This window comes from Microtus ochrogaster (genome assembly GCF_000317375.1).
Source record: "Microtus ochrogaster isolate Prairie Vole_2 chromosome 14 unlocalized genomic scaffold, MicOch1.0 chr14_random_1, whole genome shotgun sequence".
Lineage (NCBI taxonomy): Eukaryota > Metazoa > Chordata > Mammalia > Rodentia > Cricetidae > Microtus > Microtus ochrogaster.
The window spans coordinates 2,854,103-2,864,077 of record NW_004949096.1 but is presented as its reverse complement, the minus strand read 5'-3'; positions in this window follow the sequence as shown (position 1 = coordinate 2,864,077).

Sequence of the window (9,975 nt, the reverse complement as noted above, 5' to 3'; positions counted from 1 at the left end):
CACACACACACACACACACACAATAGTGAGGACTGTGGTAGGAATAACACATACAGAGAAGTCAGTCAAGACTCATTAATGACAGCCTGATAAATCTTCCTGAAGATAGGGGGCAAAAAGGAAAGAAAACAGCCTGATACCATCCATAGGTCTGAGTAGAAAATGAAGAAGTATCTAATTCTCACGCAAGTGAAGCTTCTGGTGGGCAACAGAACAGGCCTGGGACCTGAAGCCTGGATAGGGACAGGAAGTCTCCACAGAGAATATCTGCTGCTACATTTTCAATTCCAGATGCCACACCAAGTTTATAGCCGTCTATCACTCTCCAAGGCATCTGTTCAGTCTGCCTGAGAATTAAGGATATGACATTTCTCTATTACGCTCCTTTTTTGTCTCTGCATGCAAATGAACTTAGATATGTGGTAAGGATGGAACCAGGAGATGATGAACGTCCCCGAGGACTCAATAGTTCTACATAACTCCAAAGAACACATCTGTCCAAATTTTCCTCCTCATTCTTCTTTCCTTTTGCATAAAAATCTTTTGAGGTTGAGCATACCTACTAAACACCCACTATAAGGCTCAGGAAAACTTTTCAATGATTACTCAAGCTGAGTGATCTGGACTGTGCTGTGTCAACAAATCAGGACTTGAATCTATATGAAATAATGAAGCAACAGTTTAGTTCTTGTTTTATGGAGTTCCATGTTCTCCATTTTCTTTGGAGGCTGAGCTCTAGCCTTGATTCGGTAATTACGCTGCTTCCAATAAAGTCTTACCTGCTTCAGTCTAAAAGTGGTATGTATTCCTCAGACAGAGTTGTCTTCATCCAGAGAGGGTCACATGGTAATCACTCATTGCAAAGCACACCAGGGAAGAAACAGTGGAAGAAATGGATGAAGATCCTGTCACCTGTAAATGTCACTTCTGGAGATGTGTCTGCTGGTGACCTGTACCTGAGTATCAGTCTTGCTCATCTTCCTTCTAAATCTCAGTGCTGGACCACAGTGTGTAAAGAAATACGTTGCACAGATATGAATGACTTTAAGTGTTGTTAAATTTGCTTCAATAGTTATCCATTGTCCAGTGCCTTGATACTTGAGGTATGACATGACTGTGATCTTCTGTGAACCTGAAATAAGAACACAAATATTAATGGGAGATAGATTTGGCCTTTATATTAGTGTAGAATGGTGTTTCTATTGGTAGTGGAGAAAAGAGAAGGAACTCAAATGCTGGAGGTTAAGTCTGAATCCCTTTTTAATTTCTTTCTTTAGAAAAATAAAATAAAATACCCTGACCTGCGTTACCAGTATTCTAAGACAGGGAAAGAGGGGATTTTATTTTCCACTCTTCATTGGATAGTCCCATCTACTGACCTAAGGAATAGTGAAAAGATAAAAACAAAACAAAACCCCTGAAATCTCTTCAAAGCCAGAAACCCAGAAGATGCTTACAAAGTTAGAAAAAGACAGTCATAGTCAGAGCTGAGGGTCGAGTGGATTGAACAAATTGCTCCCCACCACCTAACCTTTACAGAGAAACATTCATTTTTAAATTAAATATATTTACAAAATGAGTGCATCTAAACTGTCCAGAAATACATAGATATGTAGAGCAGTTTTGAATAAAAGATTCTTGGCTACAAATGACAACATACAGATTTCTTCATCTTCTGTGAATGACCTGAGGAGTCCTAGCTGGTCAACTTAGAGATAGCTATCACTCAATAGTAGATACCTGTTGATGGAAGCATGTAAGGAGAGATAAAATAGCTTGGATGTTCCCAAAGGTCTATGATTTAAAGGCTTGGTCCCTAAGGTTGGCACTGGTGCAAAGAGTGAAATCCATGGAAGACAGTGTTTCATGGAGACTGCTAGGTCACTCAAAAGTGTCCCTGCAAGGGAGTTTTCAGATGCTAGGCCATCAAATTTATCTTTTCTCTTGCTTCCTGGCTCATGATATAAGTAGTTTGTTCTATTAAAAACTATTCTTCCTTTCATGTCCATGAAACTCTACTAGAGATAAAAAGAAAAGAGGTTGACAAATCAGGGGCTGGAACCTCCGCAAGAGTGAGCCAGATCATCGCCTCCTCTTTGTAAGCTAAATTATGTCACAGTGATACAGTGCTGAGTGAGGCAGGGTAGCTAGGCCACTTACCCAAATTATTGCAGAGTTCTTTCTGTCTTTTACTGAGTATTATGGAGAATGTTTAAGTTCTTGACATCAAGGGGCGTTTTGCAGCTTGTTTCTTATGGAATTTAGTGATGAGAGATTATACATGTTTGCCTGAGTACATATGTACACTTGTGTGGACATATGTGTGGGGGTGCCTGTGAAGCTACATGCCTTTCCTGGCCCAGATCATCATTGCTCTCTTTGTACCAATGGGCATCACTGTCCTATTAGAAATCTTTTCCCAATTAACAAAAGCAATGCTTCTTTTAGTGAAAGTTTAAACGTGTGTGTTGGTTAGTAGCAAGATTTAGATGAGATTTTCTATGAAAATCAGTATGAGAGGCAAAGCTTTAGAGTCCTAATGTACCACCAAATGGGGCCCACTGAGATTTCTCTAGGAGCCTGAACTACTCCTTCACTGGACAAACCACAATTCCCTCCCACCTCATCTTCTACCCTCACAGAATAAAAGGGTGATAGCGCAATGTTCCCTGTGGCTAGTGATCGAGCAAAGTCTGGTTATTTCCATTCTTTGTGTCAAAGTCTGAGCCTGCATAGGAGCTCGGTTGGGAGAGCTTGGGATCCCCTTCCAGGCCTCCAGCATTGAGAGTCCAGCTCATTTGGATGCAGTGCACCTTGCCTTTCTGCCAATGTGTTTTCTTCCCTCCTTGATCCATAAGTCACAGGCCCATTTGGCCTTTCCCCAGCCCTGAGAGAAGCGTGGCTTAAAATTAAAAGGAAAGAGGCCAAAACAGACTCTTCCTTTGCCTCCCGCTTCTCAGCCACATATCCACCCCCCCCCACACACACACACTGGACCCTACTCCTTCCTATACCCAGGCTGTTTATTTCATTAACAGAAGAATATAATGTAAGGTATAAAAAAGATTAGTGGTTGGAAAAAGAAAAAAAGGAAAAATGCATGCAGGGAGGAAAAAAACAGGACAAAGAGGGCATACTGAACTGCTTGAGTAAACAGACAGCAAAACAAAAAGAATACTCTCTTCCACAACAGACTCGCACGTTCATGCTTCCTACTAGCTATAATTAGAGGCCATAGCCTTAGCTATTTTTCAGACTTTTTCTCAAAATTTCCAGCTCTCTTGCATGTGCCTGGGCAGTGCCCTAACCTAAAAGTTGATCCACAGGTCCGTGAATTGAAAACTGGTTCAACAATTGATTTCTTGCTTGATAAAGGAAGAACCCTGAGCTGCCAGTTGCTTCTTCTCATCCCAGATTCACTCCAAATGTTTTACAAGTAATCTTTCCTTAGCTATTTTTAAAGTTGGCATCAAGGGTCACTCTATGTCATTTGCACATATATACTTAGAGATGTCCACGTATGCCATAATATTGTGTATATGTGCATAGTGTATATGTGAGTACGTGTGTGTGTGTGTGTGTGTGTGTGTGTGTGTGTTAGAGGCTAGAAATCAACACAGATTATCTTCACAAAAATCACCCGGTACCTTATCTTTTTTTTAAAGGAAATGCTTCTCATTGAACCCAGAACTCACCTGGTTGGCTAGTCAGAGAGCTATGGGATTCCTCCTGCCCTCTCCTTCAATGCCCCAGAACTGGGATTACAGATATTGATTTCCTTGCCTGGCTTTTACATAGATCTTTATGCTTGCAGAGGGCAAGCATTTTACTAACTAACCATCTCCCCAGTCAATCACCCTTCAGTAACAATTATCCATCTCTCTTGTACTATCCTCTCTAGTCCAATCACAGCCTCCATTTTTCTGGTCCATATCCCTGCTTCTCATTACCAGTACCTCCCTCTAAATAATACTACTAGAATTTTACATAGGAAAAAAGAGCTTGAAAATTTTTTCTGAGGTCATAAAAGGAAGAAGCCAAGCCTGACTCCCAGTAGACTACTGTCAGAGTTCAGGTCCCTAACACTTCCTTCGTACTCTATCACTTAATGTAAGAGAGGGCATGTGAAAATCTCAGCCGAGATTTGTCAAATATGCTATTTTCCCTCAGTTGCCCAGTGGAGATATGAGAGTCATAGGCTTCTATTCTAGCCCTTCACTCTGGAGTGAAGATGAGCAGAACTTCAGACCTATAAAATAAGGCAACTAACTTTTTTCATTCTACAAATGAAAGCCCGTGTCCTTTTACCCTGAACAAACTTGCAGTATTATTCTATTGGGTATCACTAAGAGTTGAACTCATCCGTCAAAAAAAGAACTTTAGAGCTAAAAGACATCTGACAATCCATAAAGCTTAAGTTCCACATTTCTGTTCAACTGTTTTAGAGATTGGACATGAGCAGTTGAATTAGGTGCTATATATTTGAGTTGCACTAATTTTCTTACAAATATATAGAGTTAATGGCATCTCTTATGACATCTTCATAGGTTTTGTCATAGAAGAGATGGTGTGATAGACACAGTGTGTATAGTGCCAGATTATAGTAAGCACTTAATAATAATATATTGAATGGATAAATGAATTAGGAATTATGGGATTTTTAAAGCAGAGGTAGAAATACGCAGAACCTTTATTTTTTAATTAATTAATTAATTAATTTTTTGTTAAAATTTTTCTGCTTCCTCCTCGCCTCCCATTTCCCTCCCTCTCCCCCCACTCCATTCCACTCCCTCTCCAGTCCAAAGATCAGTCAGGGTTCCCTGCCCTGTGGGAAGTCCCAGGTCCTCCCCCCTCCATCCAGATCTAGGAAGGTGAGCATCCAAACAGACTATGCTCACACAAAGCCAGTAGGATCAAAACCCAGCCCTCATTGACCGGCACGTTCAAAGAATCCGGTTTGATCCCATGTTTTTCAGTCCCAGTCTAGCTGGCCTTGGTGAGCTCCCATTAGATCAGCCCCACTGTCTCAGTGGGTGGGTGCACCCCTCACGGTCCTGACTTCCTTGCTCATGTTCTCCCTCCTTCTGCTCCTCATTTGGACCTTGTGAGCTCAGTCAGGTGCTCCAATGTGAGTCTCTGTAATAGCCAGAACCTGGAAACAACCTAGATGCCCTTCAATGGAAGAATGGATAAAGAAAGTTTAAAATATATACATATTAGAGTACTACTCAGAGATAAAAAACAATGACATCTTGAATTTTGCATGCAAATGGGTGGAAATAGAAAACACTATCCTGAGTGAGGTAATCCAAACCCCAAAAAGATGAACATGGGATGTACTCACTCAAAATTGGTTTTTAGCCATAAATAAAGAACATTAAGCCGATAAATCATGATCCTAGAGAATAAGAAGGTGAACCGAAAGAAAAACATAGAGTTATCCTCCTGGATATTGGAAGTAGACAAGATTGCTGGGAAAAAATGGGAACTTGGGGGTGGGGGTAGGATGGGGGTAAGGGGAAATGGGGAGAGAAAAGTGAGAAGGGGAGGATGGGGAGAGCTTGGGAGAATGGGATGGTTGGGATGAAGGAAGGGTGGATATGGAAGCAGGGAAGTATATATCTTAATTAAGGGAGCCATTTTAGGGTTGGCAAGAGACTTGACTCTAGAGGAGTTCCCAAGTGTCCATGGAGATGTCCCCAGCTAGATCCTTGGGCAGCTGATGAGAGGGAGCCGGAAATGGCCCTATCCTATAGTCATACTGATGAATATCTTGCATATCACCATAGAACCTTCATCTGGCAATGAATGGAGATAGAGACAGAGACCCAGAACCTTTATGAAGCTCTTAATATACCATCTTAAATTATCACCTGATGACGAGAGACTGTAGGAGAACAAATCCAGCCTCCAAATGAATTGAAAACATCTATATGATCTACAGTTTTATTGACTTTCACTGGTGCTGCAAACTGAAAGAGGAGACAAATTTAGAAGTCTTTATATAAACCTCCAGGGTCTAGTAAACAGGGCTTCTTCAGTGATATACTCAGTGTGCCCTGCTATGCTTTATTCTCATCCATTCCAAATTATCTGGCGCTATTGGAAATCAGTGTACACATAGCTTCCAGAGCTTTAGGAAGTGCTGTGTCACAGAATATAGGAATAGTGAATTAAGGGCTCATCATCTAGAGGAGTGTAACTGTTGATCTGGACATGACATTGGCTCAGTCCAGTCATCAAAGAACTGTAGAGGTAAAGGCCAAATCATGACTTCTGAGTCAGCCTAAGCTATATGGTGTAGCTCCACCCCAAAAAACAAAATATAGATAATAAAATTGTCTTTTACTTGAATAATGCAATTATTTCTCTACTACTTATTAATTACTAAGTATGAGCAGTGAGATATTATTTAATATCTCTAATTTATATCCAGTCCTTGTCTGTGAATGAACTGTGAACTGACAGTAAAATAGTGACTAGGATAGGAAGTCCTCAGAATAGAGGAAATGGGTTACTATTTTAGTGAGTTTAAGTTTAATCATTTTTTTAAATTCATTTTATTGAGCTATACCTTTTTCTCTGCTCCCCTCATTCCTATCCTATCCCCTCAACTCTCTCCCATGATCCTCATGTTCCCAGTTTACTTGGGAGATCTTGTCTTTTTCTACTTCCCATGGAGATTAGATATATGTATGTCTTTCTTAGGGTTCTCATTTTTGTCTAGGTTCTCTGAGATTGTGAATTGTAGGCTGGTTTTCTTTGCTTTATTCTTAAAAATCACATATGAGTGACTACATATGATGTTTGTCTTTCTGAGTCTTGGTTACCTCATTCAATATAATGTTTTCTAGATCCATCCATTTGTCTGAAAATTTAAAAATGTCATTATTTCTTCTGCTGTGTAATACTCAAATAAGAAGATACTCATGTATTCCACATCTTGACTAAGCAACTCCCTTCTTGTCACAGGTGCCCAGTATCGAGATCACCTCATTTCTCCTTATTTTACTTTTATAAAATAAAACTCTTCTCTAGCTGACTATTAAGCTTTTCAGTACCCCTACACTATCAGTTTGCATATGAATTAAGACTGTTACTCAGCTTCAAAAGCCAATTTCAAGCTACAGAGAAGACAAATTGCTTGAGAGAAGAGGCTTGGTTCCATATATGCATATGTCTTTTGTCCCTATGGCCAGTGTACAGCATCTCCTTCAAAATTCCATTTAGGGAATTATGGTGTTTCTGAATGAGAGAAGCATTGATGAAACAGATCATAATACGGCATTTTTCTATTTTAAACAGATTGGAAATAAACTGTAAATAAAGATGCATACCTACAGGTCTCTGTTGATAAGATTCCTACGAGAAAAGGGAAAAATGAGACCAGAATTAAGGTATATGTTTGAGTTACTTTTCTCTTGTTATGATAAATAATACCATGAACAACTTGGGAAGATAAAGATTATTTTGTTTTATAGATTATACTCTAACATCTAGGGAAACCAAGGAAGAGACTTAAGTCAGGGACTTGAAGTAGAAACTATTGAGAAACAATGCACACTGATTTTTTTTTCCAGACACACTTTCAGCTACCTTTGTGTTGTAAGTCACACACTGGGGTGACCTCTATATTTTGGTCCAGCCATGATGGGTTCATACATTCCTGGAGGGTGTGTGTGTGTGTGTGTGAATTAGAAATATTAGGCCAAAAAGATAGAGATACAAAAGAAATACAGAGATATAGGATTGTACTGGGAGGGCAACTCAGGGAATACTGAGTACTGAATCTGCCCGCATTTATTTTCTATATGCTTTAATACCCGAATCCAAAAAGCGGGGATAGGGCAAAAGACTGCTTTAATATAACACAAAGGACAACCAGAACAATTACTTGCTTCAATACTTGAGCTATCATTCCACTATTTCCTGAGTTAAACATTCCTTTGTTTTGGGCAGGATATGCAACAAATTCACCTTATTTTGTAGGCAGCCACTCTGTGTATCAAACTTCCTGTTTTAAATTGAAGGAACAGGAATAGGCTTTAATTTTCTGACCTTTGGCCAGGGTGGAACAGATCCACCTCTACGGGCCATTTTAATGTTCACAACACCAAGTAACCATACCCTAGGTCAGGATATCTTGTTTGTAGCCTTACCCATTGTCAACAACTTTGAAAGAATATAAATAAGTTCAAACTCTATGACATTTAGTCAAGGTGAAACAGAACTCACATCCGTGGCCCCCCACACCTTTCTTGTGAAAAGCAGGGCCACCTGCATAGGGATGATATTACCTATGGTGGGCTTGGCCTTCTCATATCAATTAGCCATCAAGGAAATACCTGACAGACATATGCACAGGCCACTCTGATGAGGTAGTTCTTCAATTGGGATTCTCCATTACCATGCATGTCAACTGACAACCAAGACTAACCATCACAACATACTACTATGTATTCTGCCTGATACAAGGGTGCTCTGCCCCAGAGAGTTATAAAAGGAAAGGAAATAGATCTTAAAGAAGAAGCTGGAGCAATTCCTTTATCCTTTTATGCCCTTTATCCCTTTACTAGACATGACTCTAAATGGTACAGTCATCAGAAATGCTGCACAGCCACACACCAAAACATGCCTTGGGCACCAGAGTTTGCATTCTTTGTGTTACTCAGACTTCTGAAGGAATAAAAATGATTCCCCCCAGCCCTTTGTATCTGAAGATGTTCTGAAAACTCAGCTCTGACTTTTGATTCCACTCAGGAAGGTCAATTAAAGAAATATTACCAAACATTCCTTTTCTCTGTCTTTTACAATTTATAATTCAGTCCACCTGCACAGTAGAATAATAGATAAAATGAATTGAACTGTCTCTCTTCTGGCAGGAGTTCAGAGGAAGAAAGGAAGCATGATAGGAAAATAGGATTCTGACAAAAATGGCAGGAAACATTCAAGCTTTGTCTCTGTCATAGTTGTCTATTCGTCATACCATGTAGGATCCTTTGAAAGTCTTGACTCAGGAATTTAAACATGGAGAAAATATGGCTTGAATTATTAAGAGTCTTGTCCAATAATACAGCTTCCATGTAGTGAAGTTATGCTAAGATTTCTAAGCTGAATTACAACTTACAATTTGTGTCTTGGGATAAAATACTTTACTCTTCAGGTAAAGACTTGGAAGACTCCATCTTGGAAATAAAAGTTGGAAAGTACAGTGAGATCATTAGGTTAGAACTTTTGGTTCTGGCTGTTGATAAATCATTCTGTTTATAAAGCAAATTTGGCAAGAAACAATATTTGGTGATATGTGATTCATGCTGGAGAGGCTGAACTCTGTTCTTTACAAGCAACATATACTCACGTACAAGCACAGATATGCACCTCTCCACAAGTACAAGAATGGCAATCAAAATTAACTGAATATACTCACCACATCATAGTCACTGGACAAAGCCCAAACAATGGGCAAAGGATTTTCTTTAGTACAATTTTGCCAATCTTGTCTTGGTATCAATGATTTAATAATGTCTCTGGAACGGGATACCTCAAACTGTCTGAAACAGAAATGCAAGCCTTTGCCTTGCAAGCACATCACAGCAAACTATAAATTTTGCAAAGTCTCTGATATATATGTGTGTACATACACACATACACACACACACACACGCACACACATATATATATATATGTGTGTGCGTGTGTGCATTTCCTTGCCTACCTCTGCTCTGCCATGCTATAGGTCCAAAGCAGTTTCCTTATTCATTAATGGTAACCATAGCATAAAGAGTGGACTCCCACATCACCTCCCCTTCTCTGTTTAAATAAAAAGGCTTTTATCTTTAAGATAGTAAAACTACATAAAACAGTTATCAAGCAAGAATTACAGTTATAGGCCAGGCGATGGTGGCGCACGCCTTTAATCCCAGCACTCGGGAGGCAGAGGCAGGCGGATCTCTGTGAGTTCGAGACCAGCCTGGT